Genomic DNA, 14,288 nt, shown 5'->3' with positions numbered 1-14,288 from the left:
AAAATTATCTTATATTTCACTCAGTTATTTGATGGAACAAATTAAGCCTAGGTGATCTCTATTTTCTTAGCTCTATATATGAACACATTCATCAACTTCAATTTAATCATGTCCTCCATACTTACAAAAGTTACAGTTTTTTTCACAGAATATGCCAGCACAAAGTACCTCCAGCTCCACTGTAACATGATCTGCCTGAAAGAAGTAGGATGGAAAGTGCTAGAGCTGTTTTTGTGCCTGGGGTGGGGGTAGAGGAAGGAGGGCTCTCTCTCCACCCACATGTGATTATGCCTGCCTTCATCCCAGCCACAGCTGATCAGACCAAAAGTGGACAAGGATTCCCATGTACTATTGTCTGGGTTGCGCACTGCGCAAGGAACGGGGTGGTTGGGTGCAAATGAAGCCTGATTGTGTGCCCTGGCTCAGGGCTACATCTGCCTGGAAAAATGATGCCTTTCCCAAATAACACAAATGTACCCCGTGGGCTAGTGGCCAGCTGGGCAGATGCCTGACCCAAGCTGGGCCACCTAAATTCTCTGTCTCTCCTAGGCATGTGGGATTCCTGGGCTTTAAAACTCAGAAGTCAGACGGAGCAGGGTCTGGGACAGAGAGAGAGAAGAACAGAGCAAACACACAGAGAGGAGAGAATGCAGAAAACCAAGCAAAGCCCTCAGAGCGTGGAGACACAAGCCACTGTGATGCCTCTCCAGCTGCGATTCTGGCCCCTGAGAGCTCTGAGCAGGCGTCCCTTACTCAGCATCTGCAATCCAGGTAATCGAGAAGCAAGAAGCGTATGATGTACTCTCTCCTCCAGATTCCCCTCCTTGACATGGGCTGGTTCAAGTGCATTTCTGGTGGTTGCAACCAGTGATGCTTGACTAAGGCCCATGCCCTGGGTGCTTGAGATGGATCATCTGAGTCCTATGCTCAGTCAGAATGACTTTCCCTAATGTTTCTACTGATGGGGCCCCCTGACGTAAGGAAGGTTCACCAATGTCTTTAGCTTTCTCCTAGGGCAGACTTTTCACTGACTGGTTAACCCTTTGACCACATGGTTCTTAACCAGTTGTTTGGCTATTAGAAAACATTTGTGCCAAACTATCTGACTGGTTTCATTCATTCCCCAGTTAGCTTTTCAAAAACATTGAAAATACCAAAAAGAATATTGTCATTTATGTCATACCAAATATCTGGATAACTTTTTGCTTTGGTTTTGTATGCATATTCGTTGTCAGACAAGTAACCCGTGTCTTCCGTGCATCAATTTAAAAATAAAGACAGGGGCACCTGGGTGGCTCAGCCAGCTAAGCATCCGACTTCAGCTCAGGTCATGATCTCTCGGTTTGTGAGTTCAAGCCCCGCGTCGGGCTCTGTGCTGACAGCTCAGAGCCTGGAGCCTGCTTTGGATTCTGTGTCTCCCTCTCTCTCTGCCCCTTCCCCATTTGCACTCTGTCTCTCTCTCTCAAAAATAAAAAATAAACATTAAAATTTTTTTTAAAAAAATAATAAAGACAAAGTAAAAATGTATTCATAAGTTTACCACCTAGAAACAATCACCGCGAGCGTGTTGCAATTTCTGTTTCAGAGATTTTTTTTTTCACATGTATGAGGCATTTGGATTATAACCAGCTTTCTATTACAAAGCATTGCCTTGTTGGAGGGTGAGGCTGGATTGATGTGACATTTTCATTAATAATAGTTTTTAAAGGGGCGCTTGGGTGGCGCAGTCGGTTAAGCGTCCGACTTCAGCCAGGTCACGATCTCGCGGTCCGTGAGTTCGAGCCCCACGTCGGGCTCTGGGCTGATGGCTCGGAACCTGGAGCCTGTTTCCGATTCTGTGTCTCCCTCTCTCTCTGCCCCTCCCCCGTTCATGCTCTGTCTCTCTCTGTCCCAAAAATAAATAAACGTTGAAAAAAAATTTTTTTTTAAAAATAATAGTTTTTAAAGTAAAGCTGAGAGAGCTTAGGGGGAAAATCATAACTGGAGTAACCTATCTGAGCAGCCATCAGGCGTGGTGAAGGGACTGCTTTGGCATTTGGGGTAGACGCGAAGATGATGGACTCTAGTCCAAATCACAGAAACGGAAAGTAGAAAAAAAGGCGATTGCCAAGGGCTGGGGGGAGGGAGGAGGAATTGGTATTTAATAGGTAGAGAGTTTCAGTTTTACAAGATGGAAAAGTCGGAGAGATCTGTTGCACAAGGTAAACATACTTAACATCACTGAACTGTATGCTCAAAACTGGTTACAATGGTAAACTTAATATGTTTTCCGCCACAAAAAAAGATGCACACATTAAAAATGATAGACTATTATTTACTAGTTCTTAGGCTTTTGTCGAAACCAGCCCAAACGCAAAATGACCTCCGCGCTGCCTGCAAAGAAAAAGTGACAAATGATACTTGTCTCACCAAGAACTTTCTACTTTCAGAAAAAGTAGCAACAATCATGAATTCAAGGCATAACAGAGAAGCTAGACTCTAGCTCTGGGAAACTCAAAGCCACCAGCCCGGCCTCAGGAAGGTCACCGGCCTGGACCAGCCTCGGAAGGTGCGGGGAAGTGACCGGGAAGATGGTTGACTTCAGAACTCCCTGCAAATCAATATGGAGTGGCGGAGATTGAATTAGCCGGGCTTGAATGTTACAGGAAGGTTGCAGTCTGAACTCTATACCTCTGCGGAGTACAAAGTGAAGGGCATCCTATGGGGTTGGATGCACCAAGGGGAAAGCCATAAATATCAAGGAGGGTCTTTGCCATTAAAAAAAAAAAAAAAAAAAAAAAAAGGCAGGAGCAGAGGCGGGGGTGGAAAGGGAACGAGGAGAGAACGTGGGCACCTCCGGGCCTTCAGACACAGACAATGTCAGCAGTGGGCTCACGCCTTCTCTTACGTTCCAAGGTAAGTATAAACATGAGCATTTACAATATCACATGTCAGCTTGTCTCTTGTCTGGTTTTTCCCCTCTTTCTCTCACCCCAACCTCATCTCCAGTTGCCTCCCGGGGTGTGGGGGGTCTCAGTTGGGAGGCTAGGTGTCCCCAAATACAGATTTGTGTGTCTGTGGGGGGACTCTTAGCTTCTACCCCCACTTTTGCCTTGGGGAAGCCCTGTGGCCTCTGCTGGTCCTACCCACACCCTAATCCTCACCATTTCATTTTTTTTTTTTTTGAATGTTTTTATTTAGAGTTGAGAGAGAGAGAGAGAGAGAGAGAGAGAATGCACATGCCAAGCAGGGGAAGGGCAGAGAGAGAGGAAGAGAGAAGATCCAAACCAGGCTCTGTGCTGATGGCAGAGATCTCACGAACCGTGAGATCATGACCTGAGCTGAAATCAAGAGTCGGATGCTTAACCGACTGAGCCACCCAGGTGCCCCTCCTCTCACTATTTCTTATCAAGAGCCCCTTGTGGGGCTGGGACAGCACTGAGTGGAGGAGAGAGTGCAGCTATCCTACGATGGGGCTGAAAGCAGGCATGCAGTTCCTCCTAGCACAGCCCGCACCCCCGTCTCCCACCTACCATTCCCTCAAAGTCAGGAGCACTGTTCCATGCCCTTGGATGCCTTTGTTCAGAGCCATCTTTTATCTCTTCTGCTGAGAATATCTGGGATGGGAGCAGAAAGATTTGGGAGCTATAGTCTTCTTTATTCTCGGCCTATGCCAAAGTGATAGCAACGTGAGAAATGTGCCACCAGCTGGATCGCATGGACTCCTGAGCCTGGGAGCCCGCCCTGCCCCCCGTCCCCCACACCTCGTAGCTCTCATCCCTATGGAAGCATCTCTGAACTTAAATGCCAATTGCTTTCTATTTAAAAAGAGACCCCTCGGGGCGCCTGGGTGGCGCAGTCGGTTAAGCGTCCGACTTCAGCCAGGTCACGATCTCGCGGTCCGTGAGTTCGAGCCCCGCGTCAGGCTCCGGGCTGATGGCTCGGAGCCTGGAGCCTGTTTCCGATCCTGTGTCTCCCTCTCACTCTGCCCCTCCCCCGTTCATGCTCTGTCTCTCTCTGTCCCAAAAATAAATAAACATTGAAAAAAAAAATTTATAAAAAAAAAAAAAAGAGACCCCCGTGCATGATTCAAACCACTCATGGCGTAGTTTCTCAAAATCTACTTCCCATTCCCTGAACAAGCTGTACCTTCATATAAACTGATACCTGTCCCCTTTCCCAGCTCTGCCCCAGCTCAGCTGTGCTCCCAGCTGCACGTCAAGCCTTACAATGGCTGGCAAAGTGTGTTACGGAGAGCTGTACTCAAAAATGCGTGTTGATTTGTCCCTGGTCTTCACTTTCTGTTCCTGGCTTCTGTGTGGTTTTTTAAGTGGCATTTCCAACTAGTGGAGGTTCAAAAACGTCCACGCTGGAATAAACAGAGGGGAAAAGCTCAAAATTGATTTTTTTTTATTTAAGAAAAAAAAAAGGTATTTGCACAATCTTAGCTGATACAAGAGATTACAAGCAAGAAAGCAAAATGCAGTGGCGCCTGGGTGGCTCAGTTGGTTAAGTGTCCGACTTTTTTTTTTTTTTAGCAAGAGCAGGGGAGGGGCAGACAGAGAGGGAGACAGAGGATCTGAAGTGGGCCCTGTACTGACAGCAGAAAGCCTGATGTAGTGCTTGAACTCCCAAACTGTGAGCTCGTGACCTGAGCTGAAGTCCGACGCTTAACCAAGCAAGCCACCCAGGTGGCCCTAAGCATCCAACTCTTGATTTCAGATCATGATCTCATGGTTTGTGAGTTAGAGGCCCACGTTGGGCTCTGAGCTGACAGTGAGGAGCCTGCTTGAGATTCTCTCTCTCTCTCTCTCTGCCCCTCCCCCACTCGCAATCTCTATCTCAAAATAAATATATACATAATAATTTAAAAAAAGAAAGCAAAATGCCATTCTGCTAAGAAGATGCTCGGCTGTTTTGCATCAGATTTCATTAAGGTCCACTTCCTATAACCAATGATTTCCATCATTGTTTGTTTTTGTTTTTTTTTTTTTAATGGGAACCCTGGTAAAGAATAAATACTTGAAAAAAAAACACAGGAAAATCCTATTGTTATGTGGAATGAAAATCTACCAGCATGGGGTCTTGTCATGTGTATTTTGAGAAAGGTCATGACACATGCTCCAATTTGAGAGCTGCCTTCAAGGTCAGCCCAGCGTGGGTTGGAATGCTCATAGTCCCTGGAGTCAAGCATGGGTCTGGGGATCTCGTTCATTCTTCTCTGCCTTGCCCAGTTCTTGCTTCCATGCCGTGCTCCCCCTGAGGCAGGCAGGGTTGTCCAGAGCAAGAGTATGTGTGACGAATCCTGACTTCCACCTGTCTCCCTTGCACCATGGAAACCACAGTTCTCAAGTTGGCGCCATGGAAAGAGTCTGGAATTTGGAGCCTGGTTTGAATCAGAACTCCATCACCTACTAGCTGTGTGACCTCTGGAACTTAATCTCTCTGTGTCTATTCTCTCCTGCATGAAAAGACCTGAATCTGATAGGGTTCCTTGATAGCAAGTGACAGTATCCAAGTCTGGGTGGGTAAATTAAGCCAAAAAAAGGGGTAATTTTTTTTTTTAATTTTTTTTTCAACGTTTATTTATTTTTTTTGGGACAGAGAGAGACAGAGCATGAATGGGCGAGGGGCAGAGAGAGAGGGAGACACAGAATCGGAAACAGGCTCCAGGCTCTGAGCAGTCAGCACAGAGCCCGACGCGGGGCTCGAACTCACGGACCGCGAGATCGTGACCTGGCGGAAGTCGGAAGCTTAACCGACTGCGCCACCCAGGCGCCCCAAAAGGGGTAATTATTGAGGCGATGGGCTAGCTCAGACAATCAGAGCAGGGTGGATTGTGTTGTTCGGCCCCATTTCTTCACTCCTCGCTGCATACGTGCCCTTTGCCATTTAACTTCACCGGGCCCTCCCAAAGTAGGTAGGGTGACCAGCTCAGATCTGTGACTCTGGACTCAGCCATGTGACTTGCTTCAGCCAATGGGATGTCAGCCGATTAAACACACCCCCCCCCCGCCCCCCACAAGGAGAGGCTTGAAACGGTTTCATCGGTTGGGACTTGCTTCTTCCTTACTTCTGCCATCACCATGAGAAGGACACACTCAGAAGAACCTGCTGGAGGATGAGAGACAACAACTGGGCCCACCAATAATTACAAACATGCAATACAACATGTTTGCAGTACAAACGTGCAATGCAACGCCCATGTGGCGAACGTTCTGAGTGTTAACACACCCACCCCGTCAGTATTTCAGTACATGCTTTCCAACTGACAGCAATGGCCTCTCTTCGCTGGAGGCCTCTCTGACTGCAAGATTCTGCTCTGCCCATCAGCCCTGCGGACTGAACGGACTAGGGAACTAACACCCCCTCTGGAACAGTTCTCAGCGGACAGCTGCGAGCTCCCTCACCCCCTCTGCTGGTAGAACTCTGGGGTGCGTGCTCCACGCTGGATCCCAGCGCTGTCCCCAGCGGAATTAAGTTCCATTTGCCCACAGCAGTAACTTGCGTGGCTTCACACCTTTTTGTTGGCTGCTGTCCCTTCCCTGAGCCACTCTTCTGCTCCCCTAACATCAATTCTTGGGATCACCTCCCCAGAAAACTCTGCCCTCAAATCATTATCTCAGGATCTGCTTTTAGAGGAACCCAAACTCAGCTAGACTACTTTCACCTTGGGGCATGAACCAAAGTCACATTCTTCTTAATATTCAAGTTAAATAACTCAGAGACTTAAGTCGCCCATAATGAAAATGGCTCTCCCCCCCTCCCCTGACTCCTCCTATAGTGAGCCCAACCATCCCCAGAGTAAGTGTGGTTGGCATTTGAATGTATATAATGAACTCCAGTTAATAGGGATCACTTCTAAGGGGCTAGATTGTGGAGAGGGGACAGAGAAGGCATTTACCTTTTGACTTTCTACATTATGTGAATTTGTTCCACATGTTTGCACCCAAACCCTGCCTTGGGTGACATACCTGAGGAAGGAATTTGTGTCCTTTTCTGAGCTCGGGGAGAGACAGCATGCAAGCACCTGAGCCTTTACTTGGAGGGAGAAGCCAAGGAAAAACAAAAATCAACCTCCAAGTATCTCATAAAACTAAACTGTTTCCAAACCCAACCCAATCTGGCTCTTGGTTTGAAAGCCTTCAGTCTTTCTCATAAGGTGCACTGTAGTCCTCTTTTTTTAATGTTTATTTAGTTTTGAGAGAGAGAGAGAAAGTGGGAAAGAGATAGAGAGACAGGGAGACAGAGGATGTCAAGCAGGCTCCGCACTGACAGCAGAGAGCCCGATGTGGGGCTCGAACCACAATCCTCAAGATTATGACCTGAGCCGAAGTCGGAGGCTTAATCAACTGAACCACACAGGTGCCCTGTAGCCCTCTTATTCTACTGTCCTTGCAGAGAACAATGGCATTCCCACCAAGGAGACAACATTAACCAAACTTTCTTCTATTGAGTCCGTTGATGACCTGTTTCTTGCAAGCACTTTGCTCACTCAACTCACCCTTTCCCTAACACTGCCTCCTCCTGAGGGCTCTGAAATATTTCTGACACAGTTCTAAAAGCAATCACAAATTTCTAACCAAAAATCTAGCTTCCATGTAAATTACCATGTTTTGGGGTCTTTCTCCATAGGTAGGGAGCGTGCTGGTGGGCACAGAGCCTGGTGCCTTATCTCACTCCCAACTATCGTCTTGCTGGCACCTCCCTGGAAGCAGATGGAAACCAGAGAGAGAAAAATACACTAGCTGGGTCAGGTGAGTCAACCAGTATGTCTTACGGAGCCACTCCTTCCAGAATGCTGTGAAAACCGGGTAGATTGAATGAAAGGTAGAAGCCCTTCGAACCATTAATTATGTCCCACCTTTCCCAACAATAACTCATAGACCTTAATTACACTTACTTAATTTAAAAGTTTACCTGGGGCACCTGAGTGGCTCAGTTGGTGAAGTGTCCAACTCTTGGTTTGGGCTCAGGTCATGATCTCGTGGTTCATGGGTTTGAGCCCCACTTTGGGCTCTGTGCTGACAGTGCAGAGCGTGCTTGGGATTCTCTCCCTCTCCCTCTGTCTCTGTCTCTGCTCCTCCCCCACTTGTGTTTTTTTATCTTTCTCTTCCTCTCCCTCAAAATAAATAAATAAACTTTAAAAAATTATAGGGGTGCCTGGGTGGCTCAGTCGGTTAAGCGTCCGACTTCAGCTCAGGTCATGATCTCACACTCCGTGAGTTCGAGCCCCATGTTGAGCTATGTGCTGACAGCTCAGAGCCTGGAGCCTGCTTCAGATTCTGTGTCTCCCCCTCTCTCTGCCCCTCCCCTGCTCATGCTGTCTCTCTCTCTGTCTCAAAAGTAAATAAAAACATTAAAAAAAATTTTTTAATTATAAAAGTTTACCTAAAAATGTGTCTACCGTTGATCACAAGGGCACCTTCATAAATGGATTATTAATGACTCGATGAGAGACACAGAAAAATAAACTGAGGTAACTTTCTTGGGGACAGTGTCCCTCCCTATCATACTTTGGATGACTAAGAGGGCATCCTGCATTCAGAACTGAGGTCAAGTGTGAGAGACCGACATTGCTGAGAAATCCTGCTTTTGATTATTGCCTTCTTATGTCTTCAACAGATATTTGCTTCTTTTTTTTTTAAATTGTTTTTAATGTTTATTTAGTTTTGAGAAAGAGACAGAGTGTGAGCAGGGAAGAGGTAGAGAGACAGGGGGAGACACAGAATCCGAAGCAGGCTCCAGGCTCTGAGCCGTCAGCACAGAGCCCGACGCGGGGCTTGAACCCACAGACTGCACGATCATGACCTGAGCTGAAGTCGGTCACTCAACCGACTGAGCCACCCAGGCGCCCGAACAGATGTTTGCTTCTTGATTCAGGTACAGCCCGAGGCACTCACTTCTACCAAAGACTGCTTACCTGGAAAGTGCAAAATGGTAAGACCCTTCACGGGCTTCAATGTGACAATATCTACCCAAATTACAAATGCTTCTATGCTTTCACCAATACCACTTTTAGGAATTTATTATCCAATTTATTATCATTTGCACATATACAAAAAGATGTCAATTACAAAGTTATTTGCCGAAGCACCGCTAATTTTATATTATAGCATTCTTGTATAGCACAATATCAGCCAAAAATTGGGAAATAATCCACTTTGCAATTTAACAGGTATAGTTAGAAAATATTAAACCAGTGTGTCTAGAAACAGGGGGAAAATGGAGGCGGACGGGGTGAGTGGGATGCTTCTCACACATTTTGTATATGTCTTGATTTTTTAATCATATGAATTTGTATTGATTCAAGAAAATTATATGATTATGTGGTATTTCATAAAAGACATTTTTATCACATATTAAGCAAGTGTAGAGAGTTCAGGTGGTTTCCAGTTCCTTGTTATACTAAACAATGTTGCGATCCACATCTTCGTAGTGAAATCTTTAACTGCTCCATTTATTATTTACACAGGAAAAACTAATAAAAATATAATTTCTGCATTAAAGAATGTTAAAATTTCAAGGCTTCTTATATGTATTAACAAATCAAGCTCCTGAAAATCTGTATCCATTTTTTAAAATAGACTTTATTCTCTTGAGCAGATTTAGGTTCGCAGCAAAACTTAGCCAAAGGTACAGAGATTTCGCATATAGCCCCTGCTCCCACACACGCAGAGCTTCTCCCATGACCAACATCCCACACGAGGGTGGTACATTTGTTGTAATCGATGGACCTACACTGACACGTTATTATCACCCAAAAGTCCGTAGCTTACATTAGAGTTCATTCCGCTGTTGTATATTCCATGGGTTTGAACAAATGTCGATTGTCCCGTCTCCACCATCATAGTATCATATAGAGTAGTTTCACTGCCCTAAAAATCCCCCATGCCCCAACTGTTTGTCCTTCTCTTGCCTAACCTCTGACAACCACTGACCCTTTTACTGTCTCCATAGTTTTGCCTTCTCCGGGATGTCGTATAGTTGGAATCACACGGTATGTAGCCTTTTCAGATTGGTTTCTTCCACTTAGTAATATGCACTTACAGTTCTTCTGTGTCTTCTCACGGCTTGATAGAGAGCTCATTTGTTTTTGGCGCTGAAAATTCTGTTATCTGGATGTACTCCAGTTTAGTGATCCATTCAGCTACTGAAGGACATCAAGGTTGCTTCCAAATTTTGGTGATTGTGAATAAAACTGCTACACATGCCCGTGTGCAGGTTTTTGTGGAGACATAAGTTTTAAAATACCAAGCAATGTGATTGCTGTATCTTATGGTAAGGATGTGTTTGGCTTTGTAAAACAAAACAAAGAAAAAAAAAACAACCAGCAAACCTCCAAAGTGGCCGTACCATTTTGCATTTCCACCTCAAATAGATCAGAATTTCTGTTGTTCCACATCCTCACCAGCATTTGGTGTTGTCAGTGTTCCAGCCATTGGCTATTCTAGTAAGTATGTAGTGGTATCTCACTGCTATTTTATTTTGCATTTCCCTGATGATATATGATATGGAGCATCTTTTCCTGTGCTTATTTGCCTGCTATATCTCTTGTCATGAGGTGTCAGTGAAGGTCTTTGGCCAATTTTTTAATTGGTTTGTTTGTTTTCTTACTGATGAGTTTTAGGAGTTCTTTGTGTATTTGGGGGTAAAAGTCCTTTATCAGATACGTTTTTTACCCATATTATTTCCCAGTCTGTGGTTTGTCTTTTCATTTCTCTTGACAGTGTCTCTTGCAGAGCATTTATAATTTTAATGAAGCCCAGCTTATTAATTCTTTCTTTTATGGATCTTGCCTTTGTTGTTGCATCTAAAAAGCCATCACGAAATCCAAGGTCATCTAGATTTTCTCCTATGTTATCTTCTAGGCATTTTATAGTTTTTCATTGTACAGTTGAGTCTGTGATCCCTTTTGAGTTGATTTGTGTGACAGCTACAAGGTCTGTGTCTAGATTGATTTTTTCACATGGGGATGTCTAATTGTCCCAGCACCATTTGTTGAAAAGACTGCCTTTTCTCCACTGTACTGCCTTTCCTCCTTTGTCAAAAATCAAAAGACTATATTTATGTGGATCTATTTCTGGGCTCTCTGCTCCCTTCCACTGATCCATTTGTCTATTCTTTCACCCATACCACACTGTCTTGATTACTGTAGCTTTATAGTAAGTCTTGAGGTCAGGTAGTGTTGGTCCTCCAATTGTGTTATTCTCCTTCAATATTGTGTGAGCTATTCTGAATCTTCACACAAATTTTTGTTTTGTTAATTTTTATTTTATTTTTTAGAGAGAGAGCACGCATACAAGTGGGGGAGGGGCCAAAGGGAGAGAGTGAGAGAATCTTTTTTTTTTAATGTTTATTTATTTTTAAGAGAGAGAGACAGAGTGCGAGCTGGGGAGGGGCAGAGAGAGAGAGGGAGACAGAATCTGAAGCAGGCTCCAGGCTTAGCACTGTCGGCACAGAGCCCGACACGGGGCTCGATCCCATGAAAGGTGAGATCATGACCTGAGCTGAAATCAAGAGTCAGATCCTTAACTGACTGAGCCACCCAGGTTCCCTGATATCAACAAACATTCTAAAGTTACATGAAAGTTTACATGGGTGGCTCAGTCAGTCATGATCTCACCTTTCATGGGATGGAGCCCTGAGTCAGGCTCTGTGCTGACAATGCTGAGCCTGCTTGGGATTCTCTCTCTCCCTCTTTCTTTCCTCTATCCTACTCGTGCTCTCTCTCTCTCTCTCTCAAAATAAATAAAAAACTTAAAAAAAGAAAAATATGTTTGTTGATATCTACAAAATAACTTGCTGGATTTTGATTGTTTTTTTTTAATCTGTAGATCAAATTGGGGAAAACTGACATCTTGACCATATTGAATCTTCCTATCCGTGAACAAGGTAATATCTCTCCATTTATTTAGATTTCTGTCATATAGATCTTGTACATATTTTGTTAGGATTTATACCTAAGTATTTTCCTTTGGGGGCTGCTAGTGTAAATAGTATTGTATTTTCAATTTCAAGTGCCACTTGGTCATTGCTGATAGATAGGAAAGCATTTGCCTTTTCTGTATTAACCTTGTATCTTGAAACTTTGCTATAATCACTTATTAGTTCTGGAAAGTTGTTTTTCTTTTTTTCTTTTTTTTTTGTCAATTCCTTCTTTTTTTTCTTAATTTTTTTTCAATGTTTATTTATTTTTGGGACAGAGAGAGACAGAGCATGAACAGGGGAGGGGCAGAGAGAGAGGGAGACACAGAATCGGAAACAGGCTCCAGGCTCCGAGCCATCAGCCCAGAGCCTGACGCGGGGCTCGAACTCACGGACCGCGAGATCGTGACCTGGCTGAAGTCGGACGCTTAGCCGACTGCGCCACCCAGGCGCCCCAATGTCAATTCCTTCTGATTTGCTACAAAGACATCATGCCATCTGCAACATAGACCATTTTACTTCTTCCTTCCCAATCCGTATAAGGAATCTTCCCAATCTGCATTAAGAAAACCTAGGAACAGAGCGGTAATGGAAATTGCCTACCATCAGAACCTGGAGGAAGCAAGGTGCAGGGCTCCAGAAACATGGCTCCAGACAGACTGGTGGAGGCCCAAGTGGGATAATCTCTGAAACGCCAAGGAATCTGGCAGTGATGGGTATCGCAAGGCTTTGATGAGGACTTCAGGGTAGGAGATTTGAGCAGGGCAATCTGCCCGGGATCCCCAGCTTCCTCCCCGAGCCTCCATCTCCATCACCACCCACCCACCACTATGCACCTCCAAGTTTCCCCGGCACCAGCACCCCCGGGCGCGATGGAATGTACCCCAGCGTCCTCCTAAATGAGCCGCCGTGTAGCGGGAGCGGACGCTGGTGGGGGCTCCTGCCAAAGACCCGACAGCCGGCTCCTGCATGGGCGACCCCAGCGAGGCCCCTCGGCGGGGCACTAAGGGCTCAGAATCCGCACCACCTAACCCCTGCTACTGAGGTCTCATTCACACTTCGGTGCGAAGACGCAGAAGCCTCTTGGAGCGGGCCAACCCGGCGGACTGGGGATCCGTGCCAACGCAGCCAGAACTCCGCGCGCCCGGCGCCCTGGGCACACCAGGTGCAGGAGCCGAAGGCCCACCCGGTGCCTCGGCGCGGGGGCAGGCTGGCGACCCCGGGGCGGAGTCGAGCGCGGGGCGGGGCGGGGCGCACCGGGCAGGGTCCGAGGCGCCTTGCCGAGCTGCAGGGGCGGAGCGCCAACTCCAGCGGGAAGACAGAGACCGCGACGCGCGGGGGAAGCGCGCTGGAGCGAGGAAGAAAGGACACCCCGGAACGCAGCGCCACTGCACGAGGAAGTCGCGGTCCCCCAGGACTGAACCCGGCGGCCAGGGCAGCGGAGCGCGCCGGGAGGAGGCGCCCAGGCAGGTAGGTGCTGAGCTCTGCGCGGTCCGGGGGCTCCCTTGGTGCGGTGGGGGGGGGGGGGCGTCACCCGGGCTGGGGGCGCCGACGCCCACTCCTTTCTCCGGGGGATTCGGGTTGCTTTGCCTCCCGTGATTCTCGGGAGGCTCCCGGGCTGACTCCAAGTGGAGGAGTTCGTGCCGGGAGAGTCCACCACCCGCCAGGACCGGGCAGGGGACCCGGCGACGGGAAGCTGGGACTGGGGCGCGCGGGCGGCTGGGCTGGCGGGCGAGCGCCAAACTGCAGGGGAGGGCTTGGGGAGGGGGCACCTCGTTGAAAGGGAAGCTGAAGAGGGAAGCATCTCCCGGGTAATTCCCGCTCACCGGGTCCAGCCCCTAACCCCGGTTTTCTTCTGGCCCGGAGGCCTCGCACGCTTCGCCTTTGGAGCCCGAATCTCCGACTCGATTCCCGCCCTTGCTGGGCGGCGCCTCCGGGACCGCGCGGCCGCGCCGGGGCGGGTAAGGGAGGGAAGAGAGAGGGCGCCCGAAGCGGGTTGGTCTGGGGCAGGGGGGTGCGTCCCCCGAAAAATGGGGCCGAGACCTGCGCCACCCGGGCTCACGCCCCCTCCTCGCGGAGCGTGGCAGCCGAGAGGACGCGACTCCCGCTTCTCGGTCTCGGGTCGGGCACTGTCTGCGGGGACCCGGGCTTCGCGGGAGAAGGCGAGGCGACCCGGACGGAGGACGCTCCCGGCTGCGGACGCCGTTGGCACTTGAACGTCGTCTGGCGGAGGAGGTTTTCGCCTCGGGTACGCAGCAGTCGCACGCGCTGCAGGTTCGAGCGGCCCTGCCACCCTGCGACGGCCGTCCCTGCTGCTTCAGTTCCTGTCCCTCGCTCTCCCCCCTCCTCTGACGGGGCCGGGCCAAACCCGCTCTCCAGTT

This window comes from Lynx canadensis, chromosome A3 (genome assembly GCF_007474595.2).
Source record: "Lynx canadensis isolate LIC74 chromosome A3, mLynCan4.pri.v2, whole genome shotgun sequence".
Classification (NCBI taxonomy): Eukaryota; Metazoa; Chordata; class Mammalia; order Carnivora; family Felidae; genus Lynx; species Lynx canadensis.
The sequence above is the reverse complement of the archived record's forward strand: the minus strand, read 5'-3'. Positions refer to the sequence as shown.